Raw genomic sequence first — 15,164 nt, forward strand, 5'->3', positions numbered from 1 at the left:
CTGAGAGCCCCCAGGGCAAAGGCAGGCTTGGCAGTGGCACCAGCCCTGGCAACAAGCCCAGCCCTGGCACAGAGTCATCCTCACCTCAGGCACGGATCCGTCCACCTTCCTTAGCATCTCTCCAGCTTCCTGCATGGGGCAGCTGCAAATCAAGCAGCCCAGGCATCTGGGGGCACTGGGAGAGGGGAGGGTGGATAAAGCACTGCTGACAGATGGACAGCCTATGGTGACCACTCACTGCTTCAACATGAAGACTCCCAAACCCAGACCCTCCTCCCCCATCTCCCAGTGCCCCTCATTTCCCAGCACTGCCACCTGCCAGTCTCCCTCACCCCCCAGCCCAGTCTTTCCCTCTGGGACTGCTCCAGAGACGACACCAAACTCAAACCCAGGGTCACTAAGAGCTATCTCTGACCCCTCTCCAGCCCCCTGGGGAACTTTGGTGCTGAGACTGACCCCTCTTCTTGGGAGCACTGGGAGATGGGAGGACAGTGGGTGGCATGGGCAATAGGGACAGCAGCGTGACTGAGTGTCTTGGTGTCAGGAGGGAGACAGCTGCTCTTCAGCCCTTCCCAAAGGAGTAATGGACAATGCTCCACACTGGGGCTGAAAGAATGAGAGGTGGCAGTGGAAGTATCAATCACAACCACGTACAACAGGACAAAAGCAGAGAAGAATACACAAAGCTCCATCGTCCACCTCGGCCACGGCTCTCCAAGAACCTCCTTAAGCCAAAGCTTCACATCCCCTACCTCCAAACCAGGCCAAAGACCCAGGCCTCACATAGCCCCCGTCCACCATGGCTGTCTGCTGCCCCCATACCCGAGTGACACAGCGAGAAGTTCCGCTTGCCAGCTCCGGGGCAAGCCAGGCCACCCCAGGCCCCAGTTGGCTGCATGGCCAGGGCTGAACCAGGTCTCACTCCTCTGCCCCAAACCTCAGATAAAGCTCTGTGCATCCTCTTGGGAGCAGAGAAGGAGGCAAAAAGGGAAGAACAAACAGAAAAGGGAGGTTTTCTAGCGATGCAGGGCTCAGGGGTAGATTGCACTTTCCAGTCCACCTCCTGGACCTACCTAGCTTCTGCAGGCCTCTACTGTATGGTTTAAGACATCCCAGTGCCTTAGAGTCGTGACACAGATCTTCAATGACTGGAAGCACTGCTGGGGAGCACTGGGGGGTGCTGATCACTGGGAGATGAGAGCTCCTTTGGGGGAAGTGCTGCCATGGTTGCAGTGCTCAGCTCCAGCCCCCCCCCATTGCCCTTTCACTGGAGGCCCCAAACTGATCCAGCCTGCAGCCATGGCCTCCCCAGAGCAGAGACCAGAGGGGAATAGCCTCTGCCCTGGCCCTCACCCTGACACTGCCTGGGGCCACTGAGCCCTCCCAGACAACCTGGGTCCCACTCTGCAGAGCTGTCCCTGCATGGTAGGTCCCAGGCACCCTGGCCCCAACAAGACTTTGCTCTGGCCCTGTCCCTGGCTGGGACTTGGCCACAGCTCACCCAAGGCTCCTGTCCCCAGGGAGTGTCCCTTCAATGCCCTTATCCTTGGCCCAGGCCAGCACTGTCCCTGAGCAGGATGTGGCCATCCAGAGGGTCACGATGAAGAGGGTTCCTGTCCCCAGGCAGCCACTTGGAGCTAATTGTGAGGACAGAGCTGCCCTGGCAAGAGGAAGGATGTTTGTGCCTGCAGCATCTCTGACCAGCTGTCAGTGCCCAGGGCCTGTGGCACAAGGAGCCCCTTCAACACTGACCTCCTGTGGCTTTTTGAAGGGCCATTGGTCTCTCTTTACAGGACACTGACTCTAAACAAGAGCTCTGCTGTGGGGCAGTTGTGCAAAGGCCTAAGACAACAGACTTGAGTGTTTGCTTTGGGAGCTGCCCAAGAGCAGGCAGTCACCTGGCAGATGGTCACTTTGACAGCTCCTGCTCTGGGGCTCTTTGTCAGAGCTGAATGGCTCAGGGATGAATTACTGATCCTATCGACACTGTACTGTGACCAGATTGGTGTTCTGGAGTTCCCTTGGTATGAAGTGATGAATTGTGGCACTGTCAGAGCTGGAGAGTATTGACTTGGGAAAGGTTAAGGCTGCCTCTGAGCTAGAGACAACCTATTGCAGGTTGTCCTACACTGTCCCATGCCTGCACCTCTTTCCCTGCAGGCTGTTCACTCCCATCTTGCTTCTCCACACAGCTCTCGCCCTGACATTTCCACACCTTCATTCACAGCTCTCCACTCATTCTGGAGTTCCTGGAGGGTTAATCCTAGAGAGCAGAGCTCCAAGCATTGCTCTGATAGAGGGAGATGTTTTAGCCTTGAGGGGTCATAAACCATGGGAACAGAATGCAGCTGTGTAGATGAAAGGACTCCCAAAGCAAACACTCAAGTCTGTTGTCTTAGGCCTTTGCACAACTGCCCCACAGCAGAGCTCTTGTTTAGAGTCAGTGTCCTGTAAAGAGAGACCAATAGCCCTTCAAAAAGCCACAGGAGGTCAGTGTTGAAGGGGCTCCTTGTGCCACAGGCCCTGGGCACTGACAGCTGGTCAGAGATGCTGCAGGCACAAACATCCTTCCTCTTGCCAGGGCAGCTCTGTCCCCACAATTAGCTCCAAGTGGCTGCCTGGGGACAGGAACCCTCTTCATCGTGACCCTCTGGATGGCCACATCCTGCCCAGGGACAGTGCTGGCCTGGGCCAAGGATAAGGGCATTGAAGGGACACTCCCTGGGGACAGGAGCCTTGGGTGAGCTGCGGCCAAGTCCCAGCCAGGGACAGGGCCAGAGCAAAGTCTTGTTGGGGCCAGGGTGCCTGGGACCTACCATGCAGGGACAGCTCTGCAGAGTGGGACCCAGGTTGTCTGGGAGGGCTCAGTGGCCCCAGGCGGTGTCAGGGTGAGGGCCAGGGCAGAGGCTATTCCCCTCTGGTCTCTGCTCTGGGGAGGCCATGGCTGCAGGCTGGATCAGTTTGGGGCCTCCAGTGAAAGGGCAATGGGGGGGGGCTGGAGCTGAGCACTGCAACCATGGCAGCACTTCCCCCAAAGGAGCTCTCATCTCCCAGTGATCAGCACCCCCCAGTGCTCCCCAGCAGTGCTTCCAGTCATTGAAGATCTGTGTCACGACTTTAAGGCACTGGGATGTCTTAAACCATACAGTAGAGGCCTGCAGAAGCTAGGTAGGTCCAGGAGGTGGACTGGAAAGTGCAATCTACCCCTGAGCCCTGCATCGCTAGAAAACCTCCCTTTTCTGTTTGTTCTTCCCTTTTTGCCTCCTTCTCTGCTCCCAAGAGGATGCACAGAGCTTTATCTGAGGTTTGGGGCAGAGGAGTGAGACCTGGTTCAGCCTTGGCCATGCAGCCAACTGGGGCCTGGGGTGGCCTGGCTTGCCCCGGAGCTGGCAAGCGGAACTTCTCGCTGTGTCACTCGGGTATGGGGGCAGCAGACAGCCATGGTGGACGGGGGCTATGTGAGGCCTGGGTCTTTGGCCTGGTTTGGAGGTAGGGGGTGTGAAGCTTTGGCTTAAGGAGGTTCTTGGAGAGCCGTGGCCGAGGTGGACGATGGAGCTTTGTGTATTCTTCTCTGCTTTTGTCCTGTTGTACGTGGTTGTGATTGATACTTCCACTGCCACCTCTCATTCTTTCAGCCCCAGTGTGGAGCATTGTCCATTACTCCTTTGGGAAGGGCTGAAGAGCAGCTGTCTCCCTCCTGACACCAAGACACTCAGTCACGCTGCTGTCCCTATTGCCCATGCCACCCACTGTCCTCCCATCTCCCAGTGCTCCCAAGAAGAGGGGTCAGTCTCAGCACCAAAGTTCCCCAGGGGGCTGGAGAGGGGTCAGAGATAGCTCTTAGTGACCCTGGGTTTGAGTTTGGTGTTGTCTCTGGAGCAGTCCCAGAGGGAAAGACTGGGCTGGGGGGTGAGGGAGACTGGCAGGTGGCAGTGCTGGGAAATGAGGGGCACTGGGAGATGGGGGAGAGGGGGTCTGGGTTTGGGAGTCTTCATGTTGAAGCAGTGAGTGGTCACCATAGGCTGTCCATCTGTCAGCAGTGCTTTATCCAGCCTCCCCTCTCCCAGTGCCCCCAGATGCCTGGGCTGCTTGATTTGCAGCTGCCCCATGCAGGAAGCTGGAGAGATGCTAAGGAAGGTGGACGGATCCGTGCCTGAGGTGAGGATGACTCTGTGCCAGGGCTGGGCTTGTTGCCAGGGCTGGTGCCACTGCCAAGCCTGCCTTTGCCCTGGGGGCTCTCAGGAGGAGAAAGGAGGAGTCCTGGGAGGGATAAATCTGCCCCTCACCTTCTCCAGCTTCACCCAGGACTCCGCACACCGCAGAGGAAAATGAAGGTGGCAGTGGTCGGCGTGGCTCTGCTCTTCACCATCCTGCTGTGCACCCCAGCAGATGCCAAGGTGAGACCCCGGTGCCACGGGGAGGGGCTCAAGGCTGGGGGTGGGTCAAGGCTGCATGACACATGGAATGGAATTGCAGTGGTGAGGAGGAAACCCCTTGACTTGGCCTCTCCCTTTTCCAACCAAGAGGCTCCTCCAAGCTCCCCTGCCTCTCCAGCCCCTGACCATGCAGCTCTCTCCCTTCCCACAGCTCCATCTCTTCCCTCCACTTCTTGTGCCCAAGGCCTGAGTTCCTCAGTGAATGCCTGGAGCTGTTCCCTCCCTGGGAAGGGGCAACACAAACACTGGGAAGGCTCCCACCAGTTTCTTATCTTGGTGACCTTGCATCCCTCCCTTCTGCAACCCCCCCCATCCATCCCATGCTTTTGCTCCCCTCGGACATCTCCTGCCTGGGATCTCACCCATGTCCTATCTAATGTCCCCACATGCCCTCCCTTTGATCTCTGCTGGTGCCTGCCTTTCCATCTTGCCCCTCAGCCCTTTGCCTTTCATCCTCTCCATTGCAGTAGTCACCAAAACCCTCTTCCTGCCATAGCCATTCCCAAACCCTCTCCCGGTCCCCTTGGTTTCGTCCTCCCCAGTCCTCTTCCTTCTGCCCCCTCCAACCACCTCTCTTGACGTCCCCATGTCCCCTCATCTTCAATTCTTTCCCCCTCACTTGCATCCCACACTGTCCTGTCCCTTCAACACCTCCAGCCCAGTCCATCTGGGTTCACTAATTCATCCCCAGTGCTCTGCCTTTGGGACCCCTTCCTCCTCAACTTCATCCTCTTTGGAGGCCCTGAATCTCCCACACTCTTCTTGTCTCCATCCCCACCCCTGGTCCCTGCACGGAGAAGCATCCCAGGAGAACCTTAAGCAATGAGGCCAAGGGGAGCAGAAGGAATTTTCCCCTTCAGACCAGAGGGAAGCCATTGGCCTGCTGGGACTGAGGACAGTTGTGCCCCACCCAGAGCCCCACTGAGGTTCCCTCCAGGTCACCTCTTTGCTCTCCCTCCCTAGGCACTGCTGGAAGGCATTGAGGAAAATACTCAACTGGAGGTAAGTAGCGAGGTGGACTTGGAGGGCATCCAGTCTGGGGAACTGGAGGGCATTTTGGTCCTCCCATCTCTTGCTGGGACTGGAGGGATCCCAGTGACCAGTGAGGTCTCATGGTCTCTCTGCAGGTGAACGCAGCCAACCCTGGGCCATTGGAGAGTGTCGAGGTGGGGACCACGAGTTCTGCTGGCCCTAGACCCTCCCTTCCCACGGCCACAACACTCCAGAGCATCCCAGGGTGCTCCAGCACACCCCAGTGCATCCCACTGCAACTCCAGACAATACCCCAGCAACCCCAGTGCTTTCCAAGGGAGGGCCTCTCCCCCAGGGCCCCCTTTGCATCCCCATCCATCCCAGTACACCCCAGGATGCCCCAGGAAACCACCACACAGCCAGCTGGGCCCCTCCTCAGGACCCTCACTGCCTTCTGTGTGCCACCATCCAAGCTCATCTGTCCCAGAAGCAGCTTCCCCAAGCATCCCCTTGCTTCCCCCATCCTCCCAGTACACCCCAGTGCACCCAGCCTTGTCCCTAACCTCCCTTTCTCCCCAGCTGCCCGCGGTTGATGCCCTGCTGGAGCGTGTGCGCCAGAAGCGCCTGGCTGTGGCTGCTAAAGCTGCTGTCTAGGTGAGCAGCACCAGGGCATGCCCAGCCCCACAAAGAATCCTGGGCCCTGGGGCATCCCTGAGCCTTCTGGAGCGGGCAGACCTTAGGTGTGGGAGAGAGAAACAGAGGTCACTCTCCCTGATCCATGCCCCAGGGTACACAGCACAGAGCTGGCTCTGTGCCTCTGCTTGAACTCAGTGGAGCTCTACCAGACCCGGAGGGTCACTGTGCAGGCCAAGCATAACCCCCAGGCACAGTGAGAGCTGGGCAGGACTCTGGAAGATTTAGAGGCATCCCAGGGTAACAGCATACTGGGCCAGGGGCTCTGGTGACATCTAGATCTCAGGAGAGCCAAATCCTGCCCAGAGTATATAGAAAGCTGCAATTCCTTTCTCCTTCCTCAGGTCTCTGCAAAGAGACGTGGTGGGGACAAGGTTCCTCTCATGTCCCAGCTCACACTGGGGGTCTCCCTCTTTCAGGACTGGAACTGCTGGTGACACCTGTGTCCTGTCCCCCCTCCAGTGGTATGAGGAGATGATGATCCCTGGATGACCCCACCTGATCCCCTGTGAGCCCTGGGCCACATCCCTCTCGTGATCAATAAACCCCCTCAGCAAATCTGCGCTCTGTGTGTCCAGCTCCATGGTGCCCTTCCTCTGCCACTGCCCCAACACCTGCACCCTCTGGCAGCACCATGGTGAGGAGCAGACTGGCCAAGGGGAGGGCTGGGAGCCTGGATGCCTGGGGGCCTCTGTGCAGAGAAGGTTCCCCTGGAGCATCCTGCCATGAGGCTGGGAGATGCAGGCAGCAGCAGTGCCAGGCCTTGGGCACGTGGTGCTTGGGAGGGGTGAAACACTCTGGTGTTTTGAAGTGAGGGCAGGTGAGGAGCATTGAGAGCCAGCTGGGACCCCTGGGTCCTCTGCCCCACTCTGGCAGGGGTGGTGGTTCCCTTTCCCAGGAGCTCAGCATTCCTGAGCTCACAGGAGATTTCAGAGCCCCATGCAAGGCCCAGGGGCCTTCCTGGGCCTCAGCCCACACTCTTCTCTGGAATACCCCATCACAGACCAGAAGGGCAGGCCATGGGCACCAGACACTGGTTGGATGTTCCTCTGTCCTCTGCCACTTGTGGCCCAGCTCTGTGGACTTTGTGTCCATTCTCTGGGCTGTGCTTTGGTCTCTCCAGGCAGGCACTGAGCTACCAGCAACCCTCACAGTGGCAATGGTTGCCTCATCCCATGGCATGTGATTCCAGCCTCAATGGCTCCATGATTGCATGGTTTCCTCTCTGCAGTGGGCTGACTTCAGGGGAATATTTCCCATGGTGCAGAGGGAGACCCCAGGGCAGTGAAATGGGAGAGCAGTGGCAGGCAGCAGCTTCCTGTGGCTTACCCCTGGGCTATGGGGTAGGGACTGGAGCTGTCATCTGGGGAACCAATAGGAAAAGGGCAAACCAGAACTGGGGCCTGTCAGTGCTTAAAGGGCTGATCAGAATGCTGGGGACAGTCTCAGAGCACAGCCTGTTGTGACGGGACAAGGGCTGATGGTTGAAACCGTAAGAGGGAGATTCAGACTGGAAAGAAGGAAGAAATGTTTGACACTGAGGGTGGTGAGAGCTCGGCCCAGGTTGCCCAGGGAGGTGGGAGATGCCCAAACCTGAAAGCAGCTGGCAGCCAGGCACCAGTGGTGTGCCCCAGGGATCAGTGCTGGGCCCCTTGCTCTTTAACATCTTTATTGATGATCTGGACGAGGGCATCGAGTCCATCATCAGTAAATTTGCTGACGACACCAAGCTGGGGGCAGGAGTTGATCTGCTGGAGGGCAGAGAGGCTCTGCAGAGGGACCTGGACAGGCTGGGCAGATGGGCAGAGTCCAAGGGCAGGAGATTGAACACATCCAAGTGCCAGGTTCTGCACATTGGCCACAGCAACCCCATGCAGAGCTACAGGCTGGGGTCAGAGTGGCTGGAGAGCAGTCAGGCTGAGAGGGACCTGGGGGTGCTGGTTGACGGTAGACTGAACATGAGCCTGCAGTGTGCCCAGGCAGCTAAGAGGGCCAATGGCATCCTGGCCTGCATCAGGAACAGTGTGGCCAGCAGGAGCAGGGAGGTCATTCTGCCCCTGTACACTGCACTGGTTAGGCCACACCTCGAGTACTGTGTCCAGTTCTGGGCCCCTCAGTTTAGGAAGGAGGTTGACTTGCTGGAAGGTGTCCAGAGAAGAGCAACAAAGTTGGTGAGGGGTTTGGAACACAGCCCTGGGAGGAGAGGCTGAGGGAGCTGGGGTTGCTTAGCCTGGAGAAGAGGAGACTCAGGGGTGACCTTATTGCTCTCTATAACTACCTGAAGGGAGGTTGTAGACAGACAGATGTTGGTCTCTTCTCCCAGGCAAGCAGTACCAGAACAAGAGGACACAGTCTCAGGCTGCGCCAGGGGAGGTTCAGGCTGGATGTTAGGAAAAGGTTCTATACAGAAGGAGTGATTGCACATTGGAATGGGCTGCCTGGGGAGGTGGTGGAGTCGCCATCACTGGAGGTTTTCAGGAGGAGACTTGATGGGGTGCTTGGTGCTGTGGGTTAGTTGTTTGGGTGGTGTTGGATTGGTTGATGGGTTGGACGCCATGATCTTGAAGGTCTCTTCCAACCTGGTTTATTCTGTGTATTCTATGCTCCTGTCCCCAGCCTCAGCTCCCTGCTCCCTGCTCCTGTCCCCAGCCTCAGCTCCCTGCTCCCTGCTCCTGTCCCCAGCCTCAGCTCCCTGCTCCCTGCTCCTGTCCCCAGCCTCAGCTCCCTGCTCCCTGCTCCTGTCCCCAGCCTCAGCTCCCTGCTCCCTGCTCCTGTCCCCAGCCTCAGCTCCCTGCTCCCTGCTCCTGTCCCCAGCCTCAGTTCCCTGCTCCCTGCTCCTGTCCCCAGCCTCAGCTCCCTGCTCCCTGCTCCTGTCCCCAGCCTCAGCTCCCTGCTCCCTGCTCCTGTCCCCAGGCTCAGCTCCCTGCTCCCTGCTCCTATCCCCAGCCTCAGCTCCCTGCTCCCTGCTCCTGTCCCCAGCCTCAGCTCCCTGCTCCCTGCTCCTGTCCCCAGCCTCAGTTCCCTGCTCCCTGCTCCTGTCCCCAGCCTCAGCTCCCTGCTCCCTGCTCCTGTCCCCAGCCTCAGCTCCCTGCTCCCTGCTCCTGTCCCCAGCCTCAGCTCCCTGCTCCTGTCCCCAGCCTCAGCTCCCTGCTCCCTGCTCCTGTCCCCAGCCTCAGCTCCCTGCTCCCTGCTCCCTGCTCCTGTCCCCAGCCTCAGCTCCCTGCTCCCTGCTCCTGTCCCCAGCCTCAGCTCCCTGCTCCTGTCCCCAGCCTCAGCTCCCTGCTCCCTGCTCCTGTCCCCAGCCTCAGCTCCCTGCTCCCTGCTCCCTGCTCCTGTCCCCAGGCTCAGCTCCCTGCTCCCTGCTCCCTGCTCCTGTCCCCAGGCTCAGCTCCCTGCTCCCTGCTCCTGTCCCCAGGCTCAGCTCCCTGCTCCCTGCTCCTGTCCCCAGGCTCAGCTCCCTGCTCCTGTCCCCAGGCTCAGCTCCCTGCTCCCTGCTCCTGTCCCCAGGCTCAGCTCCCTGCTCCCTGCTCCTGTCCCCAGGCTCAGCTCCCTGCTCCCTGCTCCTGTCCCCAGGCTCAGCTCCCTGCTCCCTGCTCCTGTCCCCAGCCTCAGCTCCCTGCTCCCTGCTCCTGTCCCCAGCCTCAGCTCCCTGCTCCCTGCTCCTGTCCCCAGCCTCAGCTCCCTGCTCCCTGCTCCTGTCCCCAGCCTCAGCTCCCTGCTCCCTGCTCCTGTCCCCAGCCTCAGCTCCCTGCTCCTGTCCCCAGGCTCAGCTCCCTGCTCCCTGCTCCTGTCCCCAGCCTCAGCTCCCTGCTCCCTGCTCCTGTCCCCAGCCTCAGCTCCCTGCTCCCTGCTCCTGTCCCCAGCCTCAGCTCCCTGCTCCCTGCTCCTGTCCCCAGCCTCAGCTCCCTGCTCCCTGCTCCTGTCCCCAGCCTCAGCTCCCTGCTCCCTGCTCCCTGCTCCTGTCCCCAGCCTCAGCTCCCTGCTCCCTGCTCCTGTCCCCAGCCTCAGCTCCCTGCTCCCTGCTCCTGTCCCCAGGCTCAGCTCCCTGCTCCCTGCTCCTGTCCCCAGGCTCAGCTCCCTGCTCCCTGCTCCTGTCCCCAGGCTCAGCTCCCTGCTCCCTGCTCCTGTCCCCAGGCTCAGCTCCCTGCTCCCTGCTCCTGTCCCCAGGCTCTGCTCCCTGCTCCCTGCTCCTGTCCCCAGGCTCTGCTCCCTGCTCCCTGCTCCTGTCCCCAGCCTAAGCTCCCTGTTCCCTGCTCCCTGCTCCTGTCCCCAGGCTCAGCTCCCTGTTCCCTGCTCCCTGCTCCTGTCCCCAGCCTCAGCTCCCTGCTCCTGTCCCCAGGCTCAGCTCCCTGCTCCCTGCTCCTGTCCCCAGCCTCAGCTCCCTGCTCCCTGCTCCTGTCCCCAGCCTCAGCTCCCTGCTCCCTGCTCCTGTCCCCAGCCTCAGCTCCCTGCTCCCTGCTCCTGTCCCCAGCCTCAGCTCCCTGCTCCCTGCTCCTGTCCCCAGCCTCAGCTCCCTGCTCCCTGCTCCTGTCCCCAGCCTCAGCTCCCTGTTCCCTGCTCCTGTCCCCAGCCTCAGCTCCCTGCTCCTGTCCCCAGCCTCAGCTCCCTGCTCCCTGCTCCTATCCCCAGGCTCTGCTCCCTGTTCCCTGCTCCCTGCTCCTGTCCCCAGCCTCAGCTCCCTGCTCCCTGCTCCCTGCTCCTGTCCCCAGCCTCAGCTCCCTGTTCCTTGCTCCTGTCCCCAGCCTCAGCTCCCTGTTCCCTGCTCCCTGCTCCTGTCCCCAGCCTCAGCTCCCTGCTCCTGTCCCCAGGCTCAGCTCCCTGCTCCCTGCTCCCTGCTCCTGTCCCCAGCCTCAGCTCCCTGCTCCCTGCTCCTGTCCCCAGCCTCAGCTCCCTGCTCCCTGCTCCTGTCCCCAGCCTCAGCTCCCTGCTCCCTGCTCCTGTCCCCAGCCTCAGCTCCCTGCTCCCTGCTCCTGTCCCCAGCCTCAGCTCCCTGCTCCCTGCTCCTGTCCCCAGCCTCAGCTCCCTGCTCCCTGCTCCTGTCCCCAGCCTCAGCTCCCTGTTCCCTGCTCCTGTCCCCAGCCTCAGCTCCCTGCTCCTGTCCCCAGCCTCAGCTCCCTGCTCCCTGCTCCTATCCCCAGGCTCTGCTCCCTGTTCCCTGCTCCCTGCTCCTGTCCCCAGCCTCAGCTCCCTGCTCCCTGCTCCCTGCTCCTGTCCCCAGCCTCAGCTCCCTGTTCCTTGCTCCTGTCCCCAGCCTCAGCTCCCTGCTCCCTGCTCCTGTCCCCAGCCTCAGCTCCCTGCTCCCTGCTCCTGTCCCCAGCCTCAGCTCCCTGCTCCCTGCTCCCTGCTCCTGTCCCCAGCCTCAGCTCCCTGCTCCCTGCTCCTGTCCCCAGCCTCAGCTCCCTGCTCCCTGCTCCTGTCCCCAGCCTCAGCTCCCTGCTCCCTGCTCCTGCTCCTGCTCCCTCTTCCCGGCTCCCTGCCGCGGCTGCCGCCGGCCGTGCGGCCAGGCCGTTCCCGGGGCTGTCCCTCTCGGGGCCGTCCCCTCTCGGGGCCCCCTGACCCTCTCCCCCCCATTCCCCCCCTCCCAACCCCCCTCCCAGCCTCTCAACTCCCCTCCCCCCAAGCTCCTAAGACCCCCACCCGAGACCCACCCCCCCCCCGAGCCTGACAGTTCCAGACCCCTCAGCCCCTCCCCAGCCCCTGCCCCCTAGGACCCCTCCCCAAGGCCTTGACCCCCCTCAGCCCCGCTCTAGACCCCTTCCCCCCCCAGCCCCTGACCCCTAGGGACCCCTCCCCAAGACCCTGACACCCCTCAGCCCCTCTCTAGACCCCTTGCCCTCCCAATCCCTCCCCCCTAGGGACCCCTCCCCAAGACCCTGACACCCCTCAGCCCCTCTCTCGACCCTTTCCCCCCCCCCCAAACCCCTCAGCCCCCCCCAGTCCCTGACCCCTAGGACCCCTCCCCAAGGCCCTGACACCCCCAAGGCCCCCTCAGAACTCCCCGACTCCCACCTCCAGACCCTGCTCTGGACCACACCCCCCCCCGAGCCCCCTCCCCAGGCCGCACCTTGCGCTGCTGCTTCTCCCAGGCGGGGTCCAGGAGCAGGTCTCGGTCCCAGTCGTCCTCCTGCGCCGTCGGGGCCGGGGCCGTCGCTGGGGGGCGGCTGCCCCGCGCTGCGATAGTCAACCATGTCGCGACAGCCCACCGCGCCAGCGCCGCCAGCGCCGCCCGCCCTAGGCCCCGCCCCCTCCCCCCCGCGCTGCGCAGGAGCCGCCGAGCCCCGCCCACGGCGCGCCGCCCCTGGGCCCCGGGCGGCATTAGCCACGCCCCCTCCCCCCACGCGCGGCTTCGGGCGCTCTCATTGGGCTCAGCGCGGGCCGCGAGGGCCAATGGCGGCGCACCCCCCCGGTCGGCCACGCCCACAGCGGCTGGAGGCTCCCCCGTTGGGTAGCGGGGCGCTAAGCCACGCCCGCCGGGCGCGAGGCCACCCCCCGCAGCCCGCGAGGCGGCGCTCGCGTCGGGTCCCGCGTGGCGGAAGCTCCCCCCGCCCGCAGCCGACCCGCGCCGCGCCCCCATTGGGCAGTGCGCAGCAAGCCCCGCCCACAGCTCCAGCCCCGCCCACAGCTCCAGCCCCGCCCAGCCCAGCCCAAGACGCTTCTCCCCTCGGCTCCCGCTCAGCTAAGCTCCGCCCGACAGGCTCCAGCCACGCCCCTCGGGTGGCCTTTGGAGCCCGCCCACTTCTTCCTCCCCCCCCCCCCGTCCCCGCCTGGCTCCTTTAACCTGAGATGCTCATTAATATTCATGATCCAGGCCCCGCCCAGCACCCCGGAGGCCCTGCCCTCCCCCTCAAGGGGAGCTGGGGGGGGTGTCCTGGGGGGGAGGGTCTTAGGACCTGGCAGGAGGGGGTTGGGGGGGGGGGGAGGGATCCCAGGGGTTGGATTCAGAGGGGGGGGATCAGGAGAGTCCTGAAGCTCTGGAGGGGGCACCACCCACCACCCCCCCAAATCCATTGGGATCCGCTGGGATCTGCTGTGACCCATCAGGATCCGCTGGGATATGTTGTGGTTCATTGGGATCTGCTGTGATCCAGTTGGGATCCACTTGGTATCCACTCTGGATCTGTTGTGACCCATAGGGTTTGGCTGCGATCTGTTGAGGCCCATTGGGCTCTGGCATGATCCATTGGGACCGAGTGGGATCTGCTGTGACCCATTTGGGATCCCCTCGGGATCCACTGTGATCCGTCACGATCCGCCAGGATCCATTGGGATCCGCTGTGACCTGCTGGGGATCCCCTGAGACCCACTGGGATCTGCTGTGACCCATCTGGATCGGCTGTGACCCATTGAGATCTGCTGTGATCCTTTGAGATCCACTGGAATCTGCTGCGACCCATCAGGATCCAGTGTGATCCTTTGTGATCCACTGGGATATGTAGTGACCCATCAGGACCTGGTGGGACCCAGTAGGATCCATTGGGATCTGCTGTGACCCATCAGGATCTGCTGGGATCCACTGGGGTCTGCTGTGACCCATCAGGACCCACTGAGCTTTGGGATCTGTTGGGATCTGCTGTAACCCATAGGGATCCACTATGATCTGTCAGAATCCATTAGGATCTGCTGTGATCCTTTGGTATCCATTGGGACCTTTTGGGACCTTCTGTGATCCATCAGGATCTGCTGTGACCCATTGGGATCCACTGGGATCCCCCCGGATCCACTGGGACCCCCTGGGACCTGGCGGGACCCTCTGGGACCCCTCGGGATCAGCTGTGACCCATCAGGACCCACTGAGATGCTTTGGGATCCGCTGGGATCCGCCGTGACCCCTCAGGATCCGCTGTGATCCTTTGGGATCAATTGGGACCGCTTGGGATCCGCCGTGAGCCGCCAGGCTCCGCTGGGATCCGCTGGGACCCCTCGGGCTCCCCCTGCCTCCCCTCCGTCCCCCCCCCGGCACAGCCAGACGCCGCTCGGCGGCCGCAGCCTTTACTGGGGGGTGGGTTGGGGCCTGGGGGCGCCTGAGGGGGGCGCCTGAGGGGGCCAGGCGGTAGTCAGGCAGTCAGGGGGTGTGATACAGGGGGTGTGATTCAGGAGGTGGCCAGAGGGGGGTGCTCATGGCGCCAGGCCGTAGGTCAGGCAGTCAGGGGGTGTGATACAGGGGGGTGTGATTCCGGAGGCCGCCACCGGGGGGCGCTCAGGGTGCCAGGCAGTAGGTCAGGCAGTCAGGGGGGTGTGATTCAGGGGGGTGTGATTCCGGAGGCCGCCACCGGGGGGCGCTCATGGCGCCAGGCCGTAGGTCAGGCAGTCAGGGGGGTGTGATACAGGGGGGTGTGATTCCGGAGGCCGCCACCGGGGGGCGCTCAGGGCGCCAGGCCGTAAGTCAGGCAGCCAGGGGGTGTGATACAGGGGTGTTATTCCGCGGGCCGCCACCGGGGGGCGCTCAGGGCGCCAGGCCGTAGGTCAGGGAGTCAGGGGGTGTGATTCAGGGGGGTGTGATTCCGGAGGCCGCCACCGGGGGGCGCTCAGGGCGCCAGGCCGTAGGTCAGGCAGCCAGGGGGTGTGATTCAGGGGGGTGTGATTCCGGAGGGCCGCCACCGGGGGGCGCTCAGGGCGCCAGGCCGTAGGTCAGGCAGCCAGGGGGGTGTGATTCAGGGGGGTGTTATTCCGCGGGCCGCCACCGGGGGGCGCTCAGGGCGCCAGGCCGTAGGTCAGGCAGCCAGGGGGTGTGATTCAGGGGGGTGTAATTCCGCGGGTCGCCACCGGGGGGCGCTCAGGGCGCCAGGCCGTAGGTCAGGCAGTCAGGGGGGTGTGATTCAGGGGGGTGTAATTCCGCGGGCCGCCACCGGGGGGCGCTCAGGGCGCCAGGCCGTAGGTCAGGCAGTCAGGGGGGTGTGATTCCGGGGGGTGTGATTCCGGAGGCCGCCACCGGGGGGCGCTCAGGGCGCCAGGCCGTAGGTCAGGCAGTCAGGGGGGTGTGATTCCGGGGGGTGTGATTCCGGAGGCCGCCACCGGGGGGCGCTCAGGGCGCCAGGCCGTAGGTCAGGCAGCCAGGGGGTGTGA

This window comes from Dryobates pubescens, unplaced genomic scaffold (genome assembly GCF_014839835.1).
Source record: "Dryobates pubescens isolate bDryPub1 unplaced genomic scaffold, bDryPub1.pri scaffold_74_arrow_ctg1, whole genome shotgun sequence".
NCBI lineage: Eukaryota > Metazoa > Chordata > Aves > Piciformes > Picidae > Dryobates > Dryobates pubescens.